This window comes from Bubalus kerabau, chromosome 11 (genome assembly GCF_029407905.1).
Source record: "Bubalus kerabau isolate K-KA32 ecotype Philippines breed swamp buffalo chromosome 11, PCC_UOA_SB_1v2, whole genome shotgun sequence".
Lineage (NCBI taxonomy): Eukaryota > Metazoa > Chordata > Mammalia > Artiodactyla > Bovidae > Bubalus > Bubalus kerabau.
In genome coordinates, this window is record NC_073634.1 from 43,771,939 (window position 1) to 43,789,726 (window position 17,788).

General features: G+C 38.4%; 1 protein-coding gene across 1 annotated transcript in view; it reads right to left on the minus strand.

Annotated features, from left to right (window-relative positions):
- FANCL (FA complementation group L) overlaps positions 1 to 17,151 on the minus strand; it is a 182,364-nt gene extending 165,213 nt beyond the window's left edge. The window contains exon 1 of the mRNA XM_055540170.1: positions 17,148 to 17,151. The gene's annotated coding sequence lies outside the window, so the exon portion shown is untranslated. The remainder of the gene's footprint in view (positions 1 to 17,147) is intronic.
- Between the last annotated feature and the right edge of the window lie 637 nt (positions 17,152 to 17,788).

Consider the following 17,788-nt stretch of genomic DNA (forward strand, 5'->3'; position numbering starts at 1 on the left):
TGAAAAGATCTTTTAATTATCAATATAAACTAGAAAACTCAAGTTCTAATCTATGTCACACGTCTCCACCTTTAAGTTTCTATTCATTTCATTTTTGAGGATACGTGGGCATTCTTGTTTAATTAGTAGTATGAGTGGTAGAATCTGAGGTCTCAATTTATTAGCCAGAGTCACTGGGTTATCTCCTTAAAGCTGATCAGATAGGTTTTCTTTCAACCATCCTATTACAGGAGGTTTTTGTAAACTAGTGTTATAAACGATTATTTTTAGTTAAGAGAAGCCCCAGGAAAGATTAAAAAAATGGGTATAAAGACATTCCAGTTCTTGATCTTATCTTTTTCTCATCTCAAGCTTTAGAGAGTCTTGCTGGAAGAACACAAGGAAAGGCAGGAAGGCTTCTTACAGATCTTTGAGACCTCCTTCCACTCAAATCCCAGGGGAGCTAGAACGCTATACCTCTGTGGTTCAAAAAGTCTTTGGACCAGAAAAGGGGCCTTTATCTGCCAACATTTCAAACATATTCAATCAAATATTGATCTAGAAAATCAGCTACTTTTTCCTCTAGCAAAGAAATTAAATTAGTACTACCTACTGAAGGCCTTATACATGGTCCTCGGGAAGATAATGATGGTACCCTAGGCTGTTCCTAGGATCAAAAGTTTATATGGACACCAAACTGATTTAACATTTTCTGTAATGCATGGAGACAAAAGGGTGAAAGATCTGCTTGCCAATAGTAATGTGCTGGAGATTATCTCATGTGGCGAGTCCTTGCATCAAGAAGCCAGGTTATGGTTTTCAAATCCATCTCATCTCTGAAAATAAAAGGAATGGAATGTGGCCTGTTTCACCTCACTGAAAGGTTTTCATCACCAGAAATATCTGATGGCTCTTATTCAAGTTGACAGGAGCACATGTTTCTCTGACTCATAAACAGTCCTTCTCTCTATTGTGTCCTGTTTCCAAGGAGTACTGGATGTTATGTTATTAAAGAACAGGAGGCTTGTCTGCCTATTCGTCCATAAATATGAGGGTAACAAAAAAATGATAAAAAGCTTCACAAATCCTAAAATCTTTTGGAATAGCGAATGTAATTTATAAAATAATGTGTCTGAGTTAGTGTATGATAGAAAAGACCATTTTTAGCCTCTATATACTGAAAAATGTGACAGCCCAATTTTAACTAGAAATGTTAGGTTGTTTATCTCTTCCAGTGCCTACAATTTATTTATATGTTACATTTACTTATAGTCCTAAACAGTTCTTTTTCTTGAGATGTCTTTGAATTTTTCTTTACTTTGTCAAGGAAATGGATTGTATACCTTACAAATTGAACATGCTCATATCAAAAGTTTCATAAATGAGTAAAACTAGGAAAACAAACTCTCCTTGAATCTTAAAAATGGGGTAGCCATGGCCATCAGCATTATGAACCTACTAATTACAAGGCAGCATTGCAGAGACTAAGTGTGTGGACACCCACTTTACTCAGCAAATTAATGCTTTTCAGGCTATGGGATTATTAGTTGTTTGACACAGAGGTTAGATTCTTAGGTAAGATGAGGTATATTTTGAAACTCTGGCACTGACTTTGGGTTTTTAATGCTATTGATCTTTTTTGGGAAGATCATTTCAAACATTGTCACCATGAGGTTACTTGTTAATTCTTTTGACTGAATTGACTGATAATGCAACCAAACAGTTTCTCTAAAGTGCCTTGTTTTAAGCAATGTGGCGATATAGTCAAATAATTATGGAAAGAAATAGTGTTCATCAGTGACGACTACTATCAGTCACTTTGCTAAGTAACAAGAATACAGCAATGACCAAAAATATACATGGATCCTGCTCTCAAATAACTGCATAGTAAATATAACATTCCTTCTGTGATAAGAGATGTGAAGAGGTACAGACATTGGTTAAGCACCTGGTTTGGGCAGAGCATTTTGTTTATTCATAAATCAACATGGAAACTTGTATGAAGGTTAAAAAGATGAATTGCAAGTGGAAGAACTAAGCAGATCTGACTTAATGGAATTCATGCAGAAAAAAATGCATAAGAAGAGTTGTGCTTATGGCAAGCTGAGGAGGAGAGACCATGTGATGTGACTTTCCAAATAACTCAAGCAGTTTTGAAATGATTGACAGGAGTCCAGGGTATAGATTAAGGAAGGAAAAAGGCCTCTGTGTATATGACACTGGTCACATGTTTTAGGCTCCTTTTCTGGGAAGTACAACTTAAAAAGATTATTGAAAATCTGGTAGTGTCCCAAGGAGCTGACTCTGTACAGTGAAAGGTCCAGAAACCACATCTATGAGAAACATTTGAATAAAGTGGGAAGCTTGGCAAAGAGAAAACAAGGGAGATTATGATAGTGTCTTTAAATAATTAATATGCTGTCACGGAAGATGAATTAGATAATGTTGTGTAGCCATACGTGACCGATCTTAGACCAACCAAAGGGTGGAAGTTACAAGATTAGGTTTAACATTAATGATGAACCTTTCAACAATAAAAGCAAGTTGAAAATGTAATGCGCCCCTTTGTGAGGTATGGCTCCTATGGCATCAGAAATGCTCAAGTAGTGACTTGAATTAAAACATTTTTCGAGAATGCTAAGGAAAGATTTCTTAACATTAACTGAGGCACTAGATCAAATATTTTCTAAGGTCTTCCACCTCTGATTTTCTATGATTTTGTATTATGTTTGATGGAAAAATTTGTCTTCTAAAATGTAAAATGTTCATTTTTTTTCCTGCAGAAATCTAGTAAAAGTCTATCACTGTGGGAGAAGAATAAATCACACACAGTCTCTGATTTCCAGCTGCTGCAGCCTAGTAGACAGAACAAGCATTTGAAAACAAAGACGTGACTCAGGATGAATTCAGTGCTGTGACACAGTTATATGCAAACTTCTCTGAGAAAATATGATAGCACTCAATCCTGATGGAGGTGGTAACAAGGGAAAAGTAGAAAAGCCTGACAGAGGAGGCAAGATATAATTCTTCCTGCTTTTGTTTTCCTTTTAAGGTATATGTGCATGCGTGCTCAGTCGCTTCAATTGTGTCTGACTCTTTGTGACCTTACAGACTGTAACCCCTGGGGCTCCTCTGTCCATGGGACTCTCAGGGCAAAAATACTGGAGTAGGTTGCCATGCCCTCCTCCAGGGTTTCAAGGTATGGGTGAAATATAAAAAGAGTCAGTGATCCAAGGCAAAGTGCACATTTTGTTACCTTCTGCCAAGGTGCTTCAGTTTACTGTGCGATATTTGCACACAAGTTTAGTAAAGTATTCCCTGGTGGGTCAGAGGTTAAAGCATCTACCTGCAATGTGGGAGACCTGGGTTCAATCCCTGAGTTGGGAAGATCCCCTGGGGAAGGAAATGGCAACCCACTCCAGTATTCTTGCCTGGAGAATCCCATGAATGGAAGAGCCTGGTGGGCTACAGTCCACGGGGTGGCAAAGAGTCGGACACGACTGAGCTACTTCACTTTCACTTTTTCACTTTAGTAAAGTATATTTCTGTATCTGTCCAATATTGAGTCCTATACTCAATACAGAGAATAGAGATGTAGGGCCTAGTTGTAGAGTCCATATGTAAGCTATGGAATGTGTATATTTGTGTTGGGCATAATAAGCTTTATGGATATATAAACAAAATTGTGTTAATCCTAACACATTATAACTTTTGCACCCAAAGTATTTTATTTATTTTTATTAAATACCTCCGCTTGCAGATAAGCAATTTCCTTCCTCTATAGTGGTTTTAAGAAAGAAAACTCAATAGCTTTATTGAAATTTAATGCAAATACTATGTAATTTACCCACTTAAAATGCATAATTCAATTGTTTTTAGAATATTCACTGATCCATGCAACTACTACCATAGTTTTAGAACACTCTCATCACCTCAAACCCCATTCACTTTAGCTATGACTCCCTTTTCTTCTATCCCCTTCAGCCCTAAGCAGCCATTCATCTACTTTCTGAATATATATGCCTATTCTGGACATTTTATGTACTATGTTGTATTCCATGATTGGCTTTTTTCACTTAGCATTAACTTTTCAAGGTTCATTTATGTTGTAGAGTATATTGATATTCATTCTTTTGTGTCTGAATAAAAATCCATTATATGGGTATACCACATTTTGTTTATCCATTCCATCAGTTGATGGGCATTTGGGTTGTTTCTAACTTTTGGCTATTATAAATATATTATTTATATATTTATTATAAATAATGCAGCTACAGATATTTGTGTACATTTTGCATTTATCTGTAACTAGGAGTGGAATTGCTGGGTCATATGTTAGTTCAATGTTTAATGGTTGGAGAAACTTCTGGACTGTTTTCCAAAGTGGCTGTGCCATTTTACATTTCCACTGGTGGTGTATGAAGGTTCCAATTTCTCCATATTTTTGTTATTATCAGACTTTTTGATTCCAGCTATCCTAGTGAGTGTGATGTAGTATCTCATTGTGGTAGTCCCTAATGACAAATTATGCCAAGCATCTTTTCATGTGATTATTGGCCGATTGTATAAAAAGTTGTTTAGCAGATATATGATATGTAAATATTTTCTCCCATTCTATGGATTGTCTTCAGTTTCTCAAAATTGTCTTTCAAAGCATGAAATTTTTAATTTTGATCCAGTTCAATCTATTTTTTCTTACGTTGCTTGTGCTTTTTTGTCACATCTAAGAATCTAGTGCCAAATCTGAAGTGATGATTTACCCCTATGTTTTCTTCTAAGGATTGTATAGTTTTAGCTCATACATTTAGGCCTTTGATCCACTTTGCATTAATATTTGTACCTCATGTGACATGTATATTATGTACATTGTGCATGTGGCCATTCAGTTGTCCCAGAACAATTGTTGAAAAGGCTATTCTTTCCCCATTAAACAGACTTGGAACCCTTGTTAGAAATCAGTTGACTGTAGATAAATTGGTTTATTTCTAAACTCTTTATTCTAATTCGTTGATCTTTTCATTCTGCCAGTATCACACTCTCTTATCTCTGCTGGGTTTGTAGTAAGTTTGGAAATCTAGAAATACATGTTTTCCAATTTTATTCTTTTTCTTTTAAAAATTCTTTGGTTATGCTGGGTCCTGTGCAATTCCCTATGAAAGTGAGAAGCAGCTTGCTAATTCCTATTAAAAAAAAAAAAAAAAAAAAAACCCCACTGGGATCCTCAGAGGGATTGCACTGAATCTGTAGATCAATATTGGCAGTACTGCCATCTAAGCACAATAAAGTCTTCTGATCCATGAATATGGGATCAGTCAGTTCAGTTCAGTTGCTCAGTCATATCTGACTCTTTGTGACCCCATGGACTGCAGCATACCAGGCCTCCCTGTCTATCAACAATTCCCAGAGCTTGCTCAAACTCATGTCCATTGAGTCAGTGATGCCATCCAACCATCTCATCTTCTGTCGTTCCCTTCCCCTCCTGCCTTCAATCTTTCTCAGCATCAGGGTCTTTTTACGAGTCAATTCTTTGCACCAGGTGGCCAAAGTATTGAAGTTTCAGCTTCAGCATCAGTCCTCCCAATGAATATTCAGGACTGATTTCCTTTAGGATGGACTGGTTGGATTCCTTGCTGTCCAAGGGACTCTCAAGAGTTGTCTCCAGTACCACACTTCAAGAGCATCAATTCTTTTGTGCTCAGCTTTCTTTACGGTCCAACTCTCACATTCATACATGACTACAGGAAAAACCATAGCTTTCACTAGGTGGAACTTTGTTGGCAAAGTAATGTCTCTGCTTTTTATTAAGCTGTTTAGGTTGGTCATAACTTTCCTTCCAAGGAGCAAGCATCTTTTAATTTCACTGCTGCAATCACCATCTGCAGTGATTTTGGAGCCCCCCAAAATAAAGTCTGTCACTGTTTCCCCATCTATTTGCTATGAAGTGATGGGACCAGATACCATGATCTTAGTTTTCTGAATGTTGAGTTTTTCACTGTTTTTCAATCTCCTCTTTCACTTTCATCAAGAGGCTCTTTAGTTCTTCATCATTTTCTGTCATTAAGTATGGTGAAGGTGAAAGTTTAGTCACTCAGTTGTGTCCGAGTCTTTGCAACCCCATAGACTGTACCAGGCTTTTCTGTCCACGGGATTTTCCAGGCAAGAGTACTGGAGTGGGTTGCCATTTCCTTCTCCAATAAGTGTGGTGTTATCTGCATATCTGAGGTTATTGATATGACTCGCAGCAATCTTGATTCCAGATTGTGCTTCAACCAGTCCAGCATTTTTCATGATGTACTCTGCATATAAGAATGCAAAAGTAGGAAGTCAAGAAATACCTGGAGTAATAGGAGAATTTGGCCTTGGAATACAGAATGAAGCAGGGCAAAGGCTAAGAGAATTTTGTCAAGAGAACGCACTAGTTATAGCAAACACCCACTTCCAACAACACAAGAGAAGACTCTACACATGGACATCACCAAACGGTCAGCACCAAAATCAGACTGATCATATTCTTTGCAGCCAAAGATGGAGAAGCCCTATACAGTCATCAAAAACAAGACCAGAAGCTGACTGTGGCTCAGATCACAAATTCCTCATTGCCAAATTCAGACTTAGATTGAAGAAAGTAGGGAAAACCACTGGACCATTCAGGTATGACCTAAATCAAATCCCTTACAACTATACAGTGGAAGTGAGAAATAGATTCAAGGGATTAGATGTGATAAACAGAGTCCCTGAAGAACTTTGGACGGAGGTTCATGACATTGTACAGGAGGCAGTGATCAAGACCATCCCCTTGAAAAAGAAATTCAAAAAGGCAAAATGGTTGCCTGAGGAGGCCTTATAAATAGCTATGAAAGAAAAGAAGCAAAAAGCAAAGGAGAAAAGGAAAGATATATCCATTTGAATGCAGAGTTTCAACGAATAGCAAGGAGAGATCAGAAAGCCTTCCTCAGCGATCAATGCAAAGAAATAGAGGAAAACAATAGAATGGGAAAGACTAGAGATCTCTCCAAGAAAATTAGAGATACCAAGGGAACATTTCATCAAAGATGGGCTCAATAAAGGACAGAAATGGTATGGACCTAACAGAAGCAGAAGATATTAAGAAGAGGTGGCAAGAATACACAGAACTATACAAAAAAGATCTTCAGACCCAGATAATCACTATGGTGTGATTAGTCACCTAGAGCCAGGCATCCTGGAATGTGAAGTCAAGTGGGTCTTAGGAAGCATTACTACGAACAAAGCTAGTGGAAGTATAGAATTCCAGTTGAGCTACTTCAAATCCTAAAAGATGATGCTGTGAAAGTTCTGCACTCAATATGCCAACATATTTGGAAAACTCAGCAGTGGCCACAGGAATGGAAAAGGTCAGTTTTCATTCCAATCCCAAAGAAAAGTGAAAGTGAAGTTGCTCAGTTATATCCGACTCTTTGCAAACCATGGACTGTAGCCCATGGATCTCCTCCATCCATGGGATTCTCCAGGCAAGAATACTGGAGTGGGTTGCCATTTCCTTCTCCAATCCCAAAGAAAGGCAATGCCAAAGAATGTTCAAACTACCGCACAATTGCACTCATCTCAATCTAGCAAAGTAATGCTCAAAATTTTCTAAGCCAGGCTTCAATAATACTTGAACTATGAACTTCCAGATGTTCAAGCTGGATTTAGAAAAGGCAGGAGAACCAGAGATCAAATTGCTAACATCTGTTGAATCATCGAAAAACCAAGAGAGTTCCAGAAAAATATCTGCTTTATTGACTATGTCAAAGCCTTTGACTGTGTGGACCACAACAAACTGTGGAAAATTCTTCAAGAGATGGGAATACCAGACCACCTTACCTGCCTCCTGAGAAATCTGTATGCAGGTTAAGAAGCAATAGTTAGAACTGGCCATGAAACAACAGACTGGTTCCAAATCGGGAAAGGAGTACATCAAGGTTGTATATTGTCACCCTGCTTATTTAACTTATATGCAGTGTATATCATGAATATGGGATAGTTTCCCATTTATTTAGATCTCTTTAATTTCTTTCAACAATGCTTTGTAATTTTCAGAGTATAAGTCTTGCACATTTTTTGTTAAATTTCTTGGCAAGCATTTTATTCTTTTTGATACTTTCTTAACTGGAATTGTTTCCTTAAATTTCAGTTTCAGATAGTTTATTGCAAGCACTTAGCAAGGCAATTGATTTTTGTTTTTTGGCTTTATATCCTGCAACCTTGCTAAACTCATTTATTAGTTCTGATAATTTCTCAGTAAGTTTCCTAAGATTTTCTGTATACAAGATCATGTCATCTGCAAATAGAAATAGTTTTGCTTCCTTCTTTGCAATCTGGATGCCTCTATTGTGGCTTACTAAAAAAAAAAAAAGAAAACTTCAATAGAGAGAAAAAAGTGAGGTAAGAAAAGGACAGATACCACACTGAAACATGCATATTTAGGTTTCTGTGAACTCACATTGGTGGTATAATATTACAGCCAAAAATAAGTTATAGTTTCATAATACTTACTTTGCACCAGTTTATACTTATTAACTTATTTAATAACCACAAAATCCCTATGAGATTGTTATATTTTATTTCATAGATGAGGCTGGTAAGGCATAGAAATGTAAAATGTCCCACAGCCCCAAAGTCACAAAGCTGGAATGAAGGAGTTAATAACCACAGCCAACAGTTGGATTATACTTAATAACTTATAAGGGATTTTCAAATAATTTATATTTCCATTTATGCTTAGTATAACTAAGCAGGAAATATGTACCCATTTTATGAATGACAAAACTGATGTTCAGAGGTATTAAATGATCTAGAAAAGTTCCAGAATCAATAAGGCAGAATCTGAACGTAAGTTCTTTTGATTGAGGCTTTATTTATTACAAGTATACTAATCACAATTATAATTCTGAGAGCCTTTCTTCATATTGACTATGCAGCAGCCCACTGGCTTGTAAGCAGGGTCAAAAATATTGCTAACTATTTTGCCTATGTTTCTTTGGATCCATGGGTCAAAACTTTCCTGGGTAATCCAAACAAAAAGAAAAAAAGTAGGGGAGGGTGGAATTTATTGGAAGTGATTACAGAAGCTCATGGAACTGGAGATAAAGCATGACTATCAAGCTTTGGGAAGTAAGATCTCAGGGCAGACATTGAAAACAGGTTAAAGAATCTTTCCAGGGCTTTGTGATCAAGAGCAGTCAGATCCAGCTCTTGTCTATTCTGGTGACATTCTGCTCAAGATTTTAATTCCAAGAAGAGTCTGATTTGATTGACCTAGCTTGATTCATTGGCCCACTCACTGACTTCTAAGTCGCATGAATACTAAGTTCAGTGGAGGATGGCAAAGAACACTGATGCTGTCTTTAAGATGAAGAAATGGACTTTGTGATAGTTGAGCTCTTTTATTATGCTAATATGAGCAAACTATGATTCCTTCCTCTATCACAGGTCACAAATCTCTAAAATAGGCAAAGTAAAAAGTGATCAGTGCATATATTTTTAAAATTAACCTTTCAAACGATTCCTTGAGATTCACATATGGAAAGAATTCCATTATTACATGAATATGAACCTTATGCTCTTGGCATCTTGTCTTATAGACTCCCACAAGGTACCAAGTATATATATATATGTGTATATATATATATGTATATATAGGCTTCCCTGGTAGTTCAGTGGTAAATAAAACTTCTGCTTATGCAGGAAATGCAGTTTCAATCCTTGGGTTGGCAAATTCCCCTGGAGAAGGAAATGGCAACCCATATGTATACACATCTGTATTATATATACACATTATTATTGTTGTTGTTTAGTAGCTAAGTTGGATCCAACTTTTTGCAACCCCGTGGACTGTAGTCCACCAGGCTCCTCTGTCCATGGAACTTCTCAGGCAACAATACTGGAGTGGATCAGTCCCTGGGTGGGAAGATCCCCTAGAGAAGGAAATGGCAACCCACTCCAGTATTCTTGCCTGTAAAATTCTATGGGCAGAGGAGTCTGGTGGGTTATAGTCCATGGGGTTGCAAAAAGTCGAAGATGACTGAGCAACTAACATATACACACATACACACAAATATAGTGTATGTGAATAATGTACATATATATCATATGCATAGTATAAAGTATATATTATATAAATTATGTATATGCATATACACACACATTATATGTGTGTATAATACTGACTTTATTTCTTTGGGCTCCAAAATCACTGCAGATGATGATTGCAGCCATGAAATTAAAAGACACTTACTCCTTGGAAGGAAAGTTATGACCAACCTAGACAGCATATTAAAAAGCAGAGACATTACTTTGTCAACAAAGGTCCATCTAGTCAAGGCTATGGTTTTTCCAGTGATCAGGTATGGATGTGAGAGTTGGACTATAAAGAAAGCTGAGTGCTGAAGAATTGATGCTTTTGAACCATGGTGTTGGAGAAGACTCTTGAGAGTCCCTTGGACTGCAGGAGATCCAACCTGTCCATCCTAAAGGAGATCAGTCCTGGGTGTTCATTGGAAAGACTGATGTTGAAGCTGAAACTCCAATACTTTGGCCACCTGATGCGAAGAGCTGACTCATTTGAAAAGACCCTGATGTTGGGAAAGATTGAAGGCACGAGGAGAAGGGGACAACAAAGGATGAGATGGTTAGATGGCATCACCGACTCAATCGACATGACTTTGGGTAAACTCTGGGAGTTGGTGATGGACAGGGAGACCTGGCGTGCTGTGGTTCATGGGGTCGCAAAAAGTCAGACACGACTGAGCGACTGAACTGAACTGATATACACACATATAGAATACATACGCAGATATACATGAATACATGTACACATTATATATATACATAATAAAGAAGAAAAATAACATTTTTTAGTGTCCAAAAAGGAGGATATGAATATTCTACTTTTCAGTGGGGAAAAAGTATAATCAATTTACTTTGACTTTATTTTTCACTTGTATCTTCATCTCAGGACATAGAATATAGTTATATTATGGGAATGCTATTATTAATGTACTCTAGGTTCAATAGTTTATCAGCATAAAAATGTGCTTCAGCACAACAACAGCTTTTCCTACAGGTGGGACCTATGTTGTAAATTGCCTCCATTGCTTCATGCAGAAATGTGCCATTGACTGCTTAATTATAATTTTTTCACGTAGTTTTGTTTTTCTACATTATCATGCCCTCACCATAAGGTTCTATAATGCAGGTTACAAAAGAAAAGCTACAAGATGCTGGGGATAAAATGAGAAAAATCAAGAGGAGGTAAGGGGATGGGGAAATGAAATTATTATTATGAATGGTGCCTCACAAGAGTTCTGCACTGTATTTTTTTATATAAAGGAACAGCAATTTAAAAAGGTGTATTTAAACTGGTGAAAGAGCAGTTTAATTGGTTATAATAAGTGTACAGGACATAGTACAGTTTTCCCCCTGGTGAAATCAATTTGTATTCCAGCATTTCTTAAGAAAGACTTTGTTTTTCTGGATGGTCCCATCTATTGTCTTATGAGTGAAAATATTTCTGAATTTGGCTGCAGGAGATGTAGACTGGCCAGTGAGCATGGTGCAAAGAAGGTGGGCTTTAATAAATAAAAATTCCAAACGATTTTGCAGGTTTAGTGAGTGGTGACACCTGCCCTCTTCCCTGCTGCCAGAGCATGGAATATGAATTTTGTACTGCCATGTCACATCGGCCCATGATAAGCAAACCTATTTATTTTATAAGAAACAACAGCAACATGATATGACAACTGGAGCTGGCCCAGTGCAATTCAATTGTGTTATTTTCTGATAACAGGAGCATCGCTTGTGTCGTTCCTGTATATCACTTTCTCTGTGTAAATTTGGTGTTTTTTTCAAGTCTTAAGGACAAATCCAGCTTTTATTGCTTTTATTATCTTTGATAAGTGACATAGCAAGAGCTGCTGCTACTTGCAGTAAACTTACATTAAAAAATGCTATAAAAAGATGAATTTAGATTCAATATGATTATAATTTATAATAAATAATTAGGTTGCTTTCAGATAATAATATTGTCTACCACATGGCTTATTTTCTTTATTGGAGGAGGGGGGCATAGGTCTACATCCAAAGGAACAATAGCTTCCAGCTCTCTTCCTTCTTTCAAAACTCTTTTATCAGTTGAGATGTTATCAGATAGGATGTTCTATCTTAGATAATCTAGAATAACAATATACTTACATAAAAAGTGCAGAAAGCTTCTGTTTTATCATTCAAATCACAAGCACACCTTGATTTTCAAATAAAAATGATTCATCTAAATTTCATGCGACAAATTTTAAAATTATTTTTACTGTGAAGTTTCCATGATAGAAAAGTAGAATTTCTCAGAAAAGAACTCATTTAAATCTTTTTGCCACCTTCAGAAATGGCAATAAGCATTATACTAAACTTTGAAAGTATCATAGCATGCTTGTTTCATTTTCAAATTCTGGTATAAATTCTCCTTTCCCCTGTAAAACTCAGGTGCCCATAAAAGCTAGGGAATATCTGTGTCTTTGTTTTAACAGATATTATATATTAAGTGCACAAAATAGCAACAGAAACTTGAAAAGCAAAATAAAACACAAAGCAAATCCATGTTTTTGCTGATTGTTGAACAACGATCAATTCTTTACAATCATCATAACCTAGTCATGAGGGGTAATGAACTTTGCAACTGAGTTTTGAGCATAATACTACCTTTTCATTTTGAGTTGTCTTTTTAAGTAATATCCATTTACCCTTCAGGGCTTGAATTTTAGGTACTCTTCCTTTTTCACATTTCTTATATCCACTCATGATCACATCCACAGACTTATGCCAGGCTGAAAGTATGTACACTGAACATCACACCCTGTATGACTGGGCTAGAGTTGTAGCAACAGTGGGTAAGAACATGTGTGTGTGTGTGTGTGTGTGTGTGTATGTTAGTTGCTCACTCATTTCTGACTCTTTGCAACCCCATGGACTGTAGCCAATCAGGTTCATCTGTCCACGGAATTCTCCAGACAAGAATACTGGAATGGATTGCTATGCCCTCCTCCAGGGGATCTTCCTGACCCAGGGATCAAAGCTGGGTCTCATTCATTGCAGGTGGATTCTTTGTGGTCTGAGTCACCGAAACAAAAACAATATCTAAAACAAAACAATAACAACAACAACAAAATAGCCATTACGGCAACATCCTTTATTCTGGAAGACGCGCTTGACTGCATGTGAGCAGAATAGGTGATATGACTAAAGGTGAGATGATGGCTCCCACTGTTCTTCCTTCGATACACATAATAACTGGAGATGGATATCACTGTGTGGTTGGCATGTCACTTAACACTTGCCTCCCAGCTTGCTTATGACAGGTTGACCTGTCATTTGGTCTGTACTTTTCAAGCCAAAGGGCTGCCCTTAAGAGTCACTCAGGGTATGGAAGGGCAGGGCTGTAAATATCTCCCTGGGGAATGCAGAGGAGTGGCTGAGAGAGAGAAAAGATCCCTTCTTAACATGGCAATCCAGAGGAGGAGGCTGCCACAGTGTAAGGAATTTACAGCCTTGAGAAGGCTTCTGTGAGACAAAAGGGTACCTATTTGCAACTGTGGAGAAGTGACACTGGTGACAAGTGCATCCCCCTCTCAGGGTAAATGAGATGCTGCAGATGCTTTTTCTCTTGTGGGGGGAAGAATCACTTTCATTATAAGGGGGCAGATTATGTGATTTCTAACGGTCTGAACCAGACTTCTAGACAAGGCTATGGTTTTTCCCGTAGTCATGTATGGATGTGAGAGTTGGACTATAAAGAAAGCTGAGTGCTGAAGAATTGATGCTTTTGAACTGTGGTGTTGGAGAAGACTCTTGAGAATCCCTTGGACTGCAAGGAGATCCAATCAGTTCATCCTAAAGGAAATCAGTCCTGAATATTTGTTGAAAGGACTGATGCTGAAGCTGAAACTCCAATACTTTCGCCACCTGATGGGAAGAACTGACTCATTTGAAAAGACCCTGATGCTGGGAAAGATCGAAGGCAGGAGGAGAAGGGGACAACAGAGGATGAGATGGTTGGATGGCATCACCGACTCGATGGACATGAGTTTGAGTAAACTCCAGGAGTTGGTGATGAACAGGGAGACCTGGTCAGAAAGAGTCGGACTCTACTGAGCAACTGAACTGTACTGAGCCAGACTTGCCTGTGAGTATTCAGGAGTCTCCTATTGAGTGGAAGTTTGGCCTCAGGCCAAACAACAGGGAGGGAGCATAGCCCTGACCATCAACAGAAAACTGGATTAAAGATTTACTGAGCACAGCCCCATCCATCAGAACAAGACCCAGTTTACCCCATAGGGTAAACTCCCATTAGGAAGCTTTCATAAACCTTTTATCCTTATCCATCACAGGGCAGACAGAATGAAAACCACAATCACAGAAAACTAATCTAACTTATCACATAGACCACAGCCTGGTCTAACTCAATAAAACTATGAGACATGCCATGTAGGTCCACCCAAGACAGATGGGTCACGGTGGAGAGTTCTGACAAAACATGGTCCACTGGAGAAGGAAATGGTAAACCACTTCAGTATTCTTACCTGGAGAACCCCATGAACAGTATGAAAAGGTAAAAAGATAGGACACTGGAAGATGAACTCCCCAGGTCAGTAGGTGCCCAATATGCTACTAGAGATCAGTGGAGAAATAACTTCAGAAAGAATGAAGAGACGGAGCCAAAGTGAAAACAGTGGTCAGTTGTGGATGTGACTGGTGATGGAGGTCAAGTCCAATGATGTAAGGAACAATATTGCATAGGAACCTGGAATGTTAGGTCCATGAATCAAGGTATACTGGAAGTGGTCAAACAGGAGGTGGTAAGAGTGAACATCAACAATTTAGGAATCAGTGAACTAAAGTGGAAGGGAATGGGCAAATTTAACTGAGATGACCATTATATCTACTATTATGGGCAAGAATCCCTTAGAAGAAATGGAGTAGCCATCACAGTCAACAAAAGAGTCTGAAATGCAGTACTTGGGTGCAGTCTTAAAAATGACAGAATGATCTCTGTTCATTTCCAAGGCAAGCCATTCAATATCACAGTAATCCAAGTTATGGCCCAACCACTAGTGCCAAAGAAGCTGAACTTGAAAGGTTCTATGAAGACCTACAAGACCTTCTAGAACTAATATCAAAAAAAGATGTCCTTTTCATCACAGAGGACTGAAATGCAAAAGTGGGAAATCCAGAGATACCTTGAGTAACAGGCAAGTTTGGCCTTGGAGTACAAAATGAAGCAGAGAAAAGGCTAACAAAGTTCTTCCAAGAGAACGCACTGGTCATAGCAAACACTCACTTCCAACAACACAAGAGAAGACTCTACAGATGGACATCACCAGATGGTCAGCACCAAAATCAGATTGATTATATTCTTTGCAGCCAAAAATGGAGAAGCTCTATACATTCAGCAAAAAGAAGACCAGAGCTGACTGTGGCTCAGATCACAAATTCCTCATTGCCAAATTCAGACTTAGATTGAAGAAAATAGGGAAAACCACTAGACCATTCAGGTATGGTCTAAATCAAATCTCTTATGATTATACAGTGGAAGTGAGAAATAGATTCAAGGGATTAGATGTGATAGACAGAGTCCCTGAAGAACTATGGACAGAGGTTCTTCAAGACACTTGTACAGGAGGCAGTGATCAAGACCATCCCCTCAAAAAAGAAATGCAAAAAGGCAAAACGGTTGTCTGAAGAAGCCTTATAAATAGCTGAGAAAAGAAAAGTGAAAGGCAAAGGAGGAAAGGAAAGATATACTCATTTGAATGCAGAGTTCCAAAGAATAGCAAGGAGAGATCAGAAAGCCTTCCTCAGTGATCAATGCAAAGAAATAGAGGAAAATAATAGAATGGGGAAAACTAGAGGTATTTTCAAGAAAATTAGAGCTACCAAGGGAACATTTCATACAAAGATGGGCACAAAAAAGGACAGAAATGGTATGGACCTAACAAAAGCAGAATATATTAAGAAAAGGTGGCAAGAGTACACAGAAGAACTATACAAAAAAGATCTTCAGACCCAGATAACCACGATGGTGTGATCACTCACCTAGAGGCAGGCATCCTGGAGTCCAAAGTCAGGTAGGCCTTAGCAAGCATCACTATGAACAAAGCTAGTGGAGGTGATGGAATTCCAGTTGAGCTATTTCAAATCCTAAAAGATAATGCTGTTAAAGTTCTGCACTCAATATGCCAGCAAATTTGGAAAACTCAACAGTGGCCACAGGCCTGGAAAAGGTCAGTTTTCATTCCAATCCCAAAGAAAGGCAATGCCAAAGAATGTTACATCTACTACACTATTGCACTCATCTCACATGCTAACAAAGTAATGCTCAAAGTTCTCCAAGCCAGTCTTCAACAGGATGTGAACTGAGAGCTTCCATATGTTCAAGCTGTATTTGGAAAAGGCAGAGGAACCAGAGATCAAATTGCCAACAGCCATTGGATCATAAAAAAAGTAAAAGAGTTCCAGAAAAAAACATCTATTTCTGCTTTTTGACTATGCCAAAGCTTTTGACTGTGTGGATCACAACAAACTGTGGAAAATTCTTCAAGAGATGGGAATACCAGACCACCTTATCTGCCTCTTAAGAAATCTGTATGCAGGACAAGAAGCAACAGTTAGAACCGGAAATGGAAAAAAAGACTAGTTCCAAACTGGAAAAGGAGTGTGTCAAGGCTGAATATTGTCACCCTGCTTATTTAAATTGTATGCAGAGTACATCATGAGAAATGCTGGGCTGGATGAAGCACAAGCGGGAATCAAGATTGCTGGGAGAAATATCAATAACCTCAGATATGCAAATGACACCACCCTTATGGCAGAAAGTGAAGAGGAACTAAAAAGCCTCGTGATGAAAGTAAAAGAGGAGAGTGAAGGAGCTGGTTCAAACTCAACATTCAGAAAACTAAGATCATAGCATCCGGTCCCATCACTTCATGGCAAATAGACAGGGAAACAATTGAAATAGTGACAGACTTTATTTTCTTGGGCTCCAAAATCATTGCAGATGGTGACTGCAGCCATGAAATTAAAAGAAGCTTTCTCCTTGGAAGAAAAGCTATAACCAACCTGTTTGTTTTAGTCACTAATTCATGTCCGACTCTTTTGGACCCCATGTACTGTAGCCTGCCAGGCTCCTCTGTCCATGGGATTTACCAGGCACAAATACTGGAGTGGGTTGCCATTTCCTTCTTTAATGATCAACCTAGACAGCATATTCAAAAACAGAGAAATTACTTTTCCAACAAATGTCCATCTAGTCAAATCTGTGGTTTTTCCAGTAGTGATGTATGGATGTGAGAGTTGGACCATAAAGAAAGTTGAGCACAGAAGAATTGATGCTTTTGAACTTTGTTATTGGAGAAGACTCTTGAGAGTCCCTTGGACTACAAGGTGGAGAAGGCGATGGCACCCCCACTCCAGTACTCTTGCCTGGAAAATCCCATGGACAGAGGAGCCTGGTGGGCTGCAGTCCATGGGGTCACTAAGAGTCGGACACAACTGAGTGACTTCACTTTCACTTTTCACTTTCATGCATTGGAGGAGGAAATGGCAACCCACTCCAGTGTTCTTGCCTGGAGAATCCCATGGACAGAGGAGCCTGGTGGGCTGCTGTCTATGGGGTCACACAGAGTCGGACACGACTGATCCAACTTGTCCATCGTAAAGGAAATCAGTCCTGAATATTTATTGGAAGGACTGATCCTGAAGCTGAAACTCCAATACTCTGACCACCTGATGTGAAGAACTG